The sequence below is a fragment of the Asparagus officinalis genome, chromosome 1 (genome assembly GCF_001876935.1).
Source record: "Asparagus officinalis chromosome 1, Aspof.V1, whole genome shotgun sequence".
NCBI lineage: Eukaryota > Viridiplantae > Streptophyta > Magnoliopsida > Asparagales > Asparagaceae > Asparagus > Asparagus officinalis.
This window is the reverse complement of record NC_033794.1, coordinates 98,505,313-98,513,476: the sequence shown is the minus strand read 5'-3', so window position 1 is coordinate 98,513,476 and position 8,164 is coordinate 98,505,313. Positions and strand designations below refer to the sequence as shown.

The window sequence follows — 8,164 nt, the reverse complement described above, 5'->3', positions numbered from 1 at the left end:
ATTTATCTATATATACTATGCTATAACATGCTACAAAAAAATGTAATGGTATCTGTTTATTTATAAACACACGTACACTATACTAAAACATACATCACATTTATCTATATATACTATGCTATAACATGCTACAAAAAAATGTAATGGTATCTGTTTATTTATAACTATAACATACATAACGTGCAACATACATCACATTTATCTATATATACTATGCTATAACATGCTACAAAAAAATGTAATGGTATCTGTTTATTTATAACTATAACATACATAGCGTGCAACGCACGCATTGCATACTAGTTCTCTTAAAAAAATAAATGAAAAAAATTGTTTTAAAAAAAGGTGAATATTTAGCAAATTTCCCCAACTCCTATAATGTAATTGGCCAAGTTGTACTCTTGGAGGTTCCTTTTCTCAAAATGGTACATTCTGTTCATACACATACAAATTTTTCTTGCCTAACTTCCAATGTTCCTTAACAAAAATACCTTCATAAGCTCGCTCTCTGTTCATATATTTGCGTAGTATACACTATTCAGCCGAATCTTCACTTACCACCACAAATTACAGTCTTCTATATAATCTTCTCATGAATTATCATCATCATCTAAAGCGTGGTATCTAAACATCAAAATTTCAAAACTGCGAGCTTGATCTCATCGTATATTCAGACACGAGTTTTGCGAACAAGGACAACTTATTCTCTAACAGCTTAGTTGGCCTATTGTGTTCCACAATCAAACCTGCATGCGAAAATGTATTTCATATCAGAAATCTCAACCTTAATCAAGAAGTTGAAACAATAAAACGTGTGATTTTTCAGTTATTTACCATCATCAAGAAGCAAGACCATATCACTGTCAAGAACTGATGTTATCCTGTGTGCTATCGTGATGACCGTTGCATCTGAGAACTGCTGCCTCAGAGTTTTCTGGATTAAGCTATCAGTGGCAGTATCCACTGAAGCAGTTGCTTCATCAAGAACCAAAACCTTGCTCTTTTTCAGAATAATTCTACCCAAACATACAAGCTGACGTTGACCAACGCTCCAATTCTCACCATTTTCAGTCACTATACGAAAAATTTTCATGGTTAATAACAAACCGTGATATGCAAGTTTCTAACTGAGATAAAAGTACCAAAGAGCACAAAATAGCCCATATGAACTATACCTGCAGAATCCAGCTTCAGCTCTTTCTTTCTAACTTCGTCTCCAAGCTGACAACAATCCAAGGCCTAAAATAAAAAAAATAAAAAATTAAAATTTCATGGTTAAAAACAAACCGTGATATGCAAGTTTCTAACTGAGATAAAAGTACCAAAGAGCACAAAATAGCCCATATGAACTATACCTGCAGAATCCAGCTTCAGCTCTTTCTTTCTAACTTCGTCTCCAAGCTGACAACAATCCAAGGCCTAAAATAAAAAAAATAAAAAATTAAAATGAAAAAAGATGATAATTTAACAAATACTGATACTTGTATGACATAATAGGAGCCATCAAACAGAAAGAAAAGGGTTAATTGCACATAGACCCCTTGTAGTACCATTATTTTCCACTTACTGCCCTTCTAGTTTAATCGATGCTGATAGTCATAGACTCCCGGGGAAAAGTTGTTTACTCTTTAACCTCTGTGAAGTTTTGACAGGTATTGTTTTAGGGTGAAATTAGTGAGTGCCAGTGTGAAAAAAGAGTTACAAAAACTTAACCCAGTGGGCCTATCTGCAACCCCAAAACTACGAGGGGTACTAAGGTCAAAACAACGATACTAGAAGGGGTCTATGTGCTATTAATCACAAAGAAAATACCAATATTTGAAGTAAATGCAATTACCTCCCAGATTTGAGCATCAGTGTATTCTTCAAGTGGATCAAGATTGCTACGCACAGTTCCTTCAAAACATGGTAGGGTCTTGTGGAATAATGCTTAACCTTGATCTTAGATCATGCAGTCCAATGGTTGTGATATCGATGCCATCTATAAGTATCCGGCCACCTGTAGGATCAACAATACGAAAAAGTGCCTGAATTAAGGTAGATTTTCCGCTGCCAGTTCTCCCAACAATTCCAGTTTTCATCCCTCCGGCAAAAGTGCACGTGAGTCCCTTTAGCACAAAGGGCATGTGTGGGGCATAACGGACCTGTAATGATAACAAATCCTTAAGATGAACCGTTCAACATAAACAAAGAAGCTACATAGTTAACTAAAAACTTTCTCAGAACTAGATTGTAGAAAATTCCGACAAAAACATAATTTATCAAAGGTCCTCTCCACTGCACCGAAACCCCAAATTAAAACCTTGCGATGTTTCCTCTTTCTCTCGTGTTCCTTCTCTGTTTGTGAAAACAACTGAAACGCCAAAACCCCAAAAACCCTCCGTCTTCTTCTTGAGAGAAGAAGCCGGGGAACCCAACTTCAACGAAAGTTTATTAATGCAAAGATTTTGTGTGATTGGTTTAGTAAGAACCCAAAACTCGAAAATCTTTTGCCAATTGAATTCAATGAATTCAATCCAAGACGGTTAGTGCTCATAAGGAACTGTGAATTGTTCGCAAATTCTCACATTTCAAGTTTATTCGAACATACCTTTTTGCAGTTACAGTTTCATATTTTTGGTTCATAATTTTTTACTATTTATAGTTTTATTTCCATCAAGTTTTAGTGTTACTTTTGCATTCACATTGCATTGAATTCTCTAGATTATCAGTTTAGAAACCATATAGATTTTGTGTAGCGTTACCTATATATTATATTGCAAAAGCATCAAACAAGCAGGCATAAGATGTTTTATATCTATACAAGGTAAGACATCATACATTGGATAGACTTTTGCAACTCTATCATGGGGGTTGGTAAATTCAAAATTTATGGTTACCCAGTGAAAGTATTCCTACCCAACAATCTTCAAAAAAAAAAAAAACTTGTAATAGGAGAAAGACATTAAGCATAGAGCAGTTGCTATTTAAAACTCTAGGATTTTAATAGCAGTGAAGACACCAACAATTACCTGAAGGTCATGAAGTTCAACTTCTCCCAGTGAAGGCCAGTTACTACTCGGTCTGTTTTGCTCAATAACAAGAGGTGGTTCACTAGCAATGGATGTATACTGCAGTATTCTCTCTACCGATATTACCTTATTCTCAAGATTGCAGAGATTCCATATGACCCAAGCTTGTAGCATATTTAAATTAAGCCCATAAGTCACAGCGAGACCTGCAATACCTGAAATGGGTAAAAAAATAAATCAAATTTACATGTAAACAGTTTTATTTTTATCTTAAATGAAGTATGACAAATACTGAAAAACATACTTGGATCTATAAACCCTTTTGGCACTGAAATCAAGAATATCAATGAAAACGCAAATGTGACGGAGGAAAGCATATCTAAACGAAAACATAGCCACTCCATTGCACCGGCAGTATAAAATTTGGGCCGAGAGTACCCATCAGAGAGATGAAAATTTATGTCGATGAATCTGGATTCTTGGCTGAAACTTCTAATTGTCATCATTCCTGAGATTGTTTCAGCAAAATGTTGTATGATCGGAGCTTTGCATACCCCGACCAACCTCGCTAGCTCTCGTGCAGTATCTATGTAATATCTCTGAGAAAAGATCAAAGTTTTATCAAAACCTCAGTAACAGTGGAATAACATATGTAAACCTAATTGCAATTAATAAACTTGAGTAGATTCATGTAAGGGGTATTAAAATTCAAATATCTCCATCTCAAACATGAGAAGCAAACTTTGTTATTTGGGTTAATTGCAGATGGACAACCTATATATCACCCAATTGCTGGTAGGCCCCCTATGGTTATATTGCTGCAGATAGACCCACTAAATGATTTCTTTTAACTCGTTTACTCTCACAGATAGTTTATTAGTTTATTTATTTTTTTCGAACAGTTTATTAGTTTATTTATTTTTTTCGAACAGAACTCCTGAGAGTAAAAGAGTCAACAAAAATTCACTAAGGAAGTCTATCTAAAAAAAATTGAACTAAAGGGGGTCTATCTGCAATGGGGCAATAGTTTCTTTTGTGGTGTTCGCTTTTGTTTTTTTTCCTTGGGTTTTTTTGGATTTTTTTTTTGGGTGGGTGGGTGGGTGGGGTGGGATTTTTTCGAACAGAACTCCTGAGAGTAAAAGAGTCAACAAAAATTCACTAAGGAAGTCTATCTAAAAAAAATTGAACTAAAGGGGGTCTATCTGCAATGGGGCAATAGTTTCTTTTGTGGTGTTCGCTTTTGTTTTTTTTCCTTGGGTTTTTTTGGATTTTTTTTTGGGTGGGTGGGTGGGGTGGGGTGGGAATCTTGGAAAAGAAACTTGTGTCTACTTCACTTTGATCAGTCGAAGCCTGCATTTAAATGAAATGATATAAATGAGTTTCCTGTGACACAAAGATGCAATTCATTTCAGAAGCAATGAGGCTTCACTTACTCTATTAAGGATGCGACCACTAGGAGTGGAATCAAAGAATGACATGGGAGCACGGAAAATAGATGTATGCATCTTGTTAAATAGAACCTTTGCTGTTTCATATCCCGCTGTTACAAGAAGCAAAGCTCTCGAAAGGACACACAGGGAGCTTGCGAGAGATAACGCCACAAATACGTAGATGAGTGTAGCTCCACTTACGGGAGGTTTTGTGTCTTTTGATACTGGAGCTGCCCAAGCCATCCAATAATTGCTACCAATCTGAAGTAGTTGAAAGAGGATTTGTGATAGCAGTATTAGAGGCACAAGAACACCTTTGTATGCAGTTGTACAATATCTCCAATAGACCCAAAACCCAACTTTGCCTTTCTCCCTCTCTTCTTCTTGAACCAATTGACCCTTTTCTGTGACTTCATCATCAATTTTGTCACTTTGTTCAGATTTTTTATCCTTTACAGAAAGAGCCTGTTGTTGTTGACTTGTCTCTGCAATGCTACTTGAATTGCTGTTAGCAAGATCCATAGAACCAAGCACTTCCAATGCATCTTTGTGTGCACCAACTAGTTCCATGAAGTCAGTTCCAGAAGTAAGTATGTCGTTGTATTTGCCCACTTGTATAATTTTTCCATCTTTCATAACCTTAAAGCAGTAGAATTGTTTTTTAACATCTAATTTATAATCAAATAATATGGTTATGTGATTTCATTCAGGGGAAATATAATTCAGGAGAAGGGAAAAAATCACTCACAAGGATAATGTCAGCCGAAGGAAGAAACTCCACCTGATGGGTGACATAAATAACAGTTTTCGAAGCTAGAAGCCCAAGCAAACATTCCTGCCATAAAAAATCTCATAAGTTTTAATAATGAGACCATTTGATTGAGATGCCTTAAATATTGAATATGAGCTCACTGGGGGTCTTTGCTATGAGTACCTTAAAGAGATGAGATCCTGTATGAGCATCAACTGCACTAAATGGATCATCGAAAAGAAAAATATCAGCATCTTGGTACAAAGCTCGTGCAATCTGAATTCGCTGCTTCTGTCCTCCACTCAAATTGATGCCTCTTTCCCCTATCACGGTTTGATCCCCAAATGGAAGAATCTCCAAATCCTTCTTCAATGAGCATGCTTCAAGTATGTTCTCATACTTTTCAATGTCCATTTCCTTACCAAATAGTATAGTGTCTTGAATCTTTCCACTTTGTATCCAAGGTGATTGGGCAACATAAGCTGTAGTCCCACACAACTTGATGGTTCCAGATAATTTTGGGACTTCACCTAATATGCACGATAACAAGCTTGATTTGCCGGAACCAACAGTACCACAAACGGCAACTCTTGTACCATGCAATGCTTTGAAATTCAAATCTCTCAATGTAGGAATTTCTGAAGATGGGTCCCAAGAGAAATTCCCATTGCTTACTTCGACCGCTGCCTCCGAGTTACCCCGTGGAAGCTTTTGCACCACATCAGTAGGCAAATCCTCTAGGCAAAGGAATGAAGATATTCTATCAAGGGAAACCTTTGTTTGAATCACCATTGAAATAGTATCGGGAAGATTATATATTGGCTCCTGCAACACCCTAAAAGTTGCAAGTGCGGAAAGAACCTTGCCCGATTCTAGCGGAATTCCCATAATCATACAAGCTCCGAATGTGACCACAGCAACGAAAGTAGGAGCACCCCAAAATGTAAATGTTATCATAGCCAATGTGTATACATACTTTCTCAACCAAGAAGCCTCTTCCTTTCTTAACTCGAATATCTTGGACAAGAACTTCATTTCCCAAGCTTGAAGCTTGAGAATCCTCATGTTTTTTAGGATCTCCGAAGTAGTCTTCATCCTTATATCTTTTGCCTCCATCAATTTCTTTTGGTACCTCTCTTGTATACTCCCCAAGGGAAAATTGGCTAACATAACCGCTATTGTTGCCGCTAAAGCAGCCAATGAAGCAAGGCCCAAACTAGAGTACAATATGGCTAGAGCTAGGCCAACTTGAATAGGGACCATCCAAAGATCATGCATGTACCAACTAAAGAGCCCAATTCTATCGGCGTCAACACTCATTAAATTGATGATCTCTCCGCTGGTATGACCTTGCTTCGAATGGCTAGACAAAGTTAGACCCTTTTGATAAATCATCGCAACAAGGGATGACCTTACTCTGATCCCAGCTTGTTGTAATCTAAAGAACCAGTGTCTCTGTGACAAGCACTCAAACAGCTTTGCTACTATGAAGGCTACCACTAAAATATACCCTTCACTCGCAAACATTCTAGTGCCATTAAGGTACTGAACAAAGAAAGCGATGAGGTAGGGACCGACATATGTAGCTATTGTGTACACAAGTGCATAGATAGCTGTTGACATTACTTGGTCCCATGTCGAAAACACTAATGCCTTAGCCAATTTATACGTGGAAATCCTACAAGCAGAACTCTCATCATTGCCACTCCTACAATCACTGCCCGTGTATGATTCAAGCTTATTTTTAAACACAGGGTAGACACCATTGACACTATCACTCTGAGCTAGTTGAGGAACATCTTCAAGGTCTAATGTCTTTTGGTGACCAACAGAGAGCAAAGGACCCATCCAAGAGAAAGTGAGCAGACTAAAAAATCCAGCATTCTCAAAGATAGACTCACTTCCATTGTCATTCCTATTACAGGACTCATCAAAATTACCCCCATTCAATAGACGGTCATGAAGATTAGCCTTCTCTTCTTCGCTCCTTTTCCCGAAAATCCCCGCACAATTAATAATCACACCACCAACAAGAGACCCAAAATCAATTACCCACAAATTGGTAGTCATAATCCCAAGCTTCCTGTACCAAATCCAATCTACTACAAGGAAAGAGAAAGATATAGCCAAGAATAAACCCCACCAAATGCTAAGAAAGGTGGGATATTTATCAACAAATCGCAAATAGCATGAGATGGCTACCCAAACAAAGACTCTAACGACAAAATCCAAAAAGGTAACAATGTTCTCATCAGACCAAAACCCATGAACATGCCAAAAATAGAAATGAAGAGAGAGAACCAAATAGAACAAACCCAAACCCAGGGAGCCGAAAAGGGTTGTTTTGTAATAGAAGAATCTGTTTATTTCCAATCTTTCCTTTGTGGGTCTCTTGCAGAGATAGAAGAGAGAGAGTAGGAAAAAGATAAAGAGGTGGAATGAAACAGAGAAGCCATGAAGAATGATGGGTTTCAATGGGAACCCATTATCATTTGCATGAATTTGAATTGAAAAAGGATGGGGGATTTGCATACCAGAGGACATTGATGATGAGCCTCGGAGAAAACCCACCAATGAGGCCTCTGTAAATTGCGAAAGTTTATTATATTTCTCCTCTTTCTTTATTGGAGAGAAGAGAGGAGCGTTTTGTATATATATGAAGAGGGATTTGTATATATATGGAGAGGGATTTGTTTGCACGTAGAGAGACAGACTGAGGTTGTTATCGTGGAATTTTGTATTATATTTCTTGATTGGAGAGAAGAGAGGAGAGATTTGTGTATATAGAGAGAGAGAGCGACCGAGGGTGTGAGTGTGTGGTGAGGAATTTATAGAAGGGAGTCAAAGGCGGCTCCTTGGAGACCAAGGAAGAGTGACTCTTGGAACAGAGGATCATCAAAATAAAAAAGTAGTTTTTTCATAAGTGTGGAAGACTTTTCTCATGGGTCCAAATTTGGGGTGTGCACGCGGGC

At 37.5% G+C, this 8,164-nt stretch overlaps 1 pseudogene; it reads right to left on the bottom strand.

The window, feature by feature from the left end:
• On the bottom strand, positions 331 to 7,994 carry LOC109828768 (annotated as a pseudogene).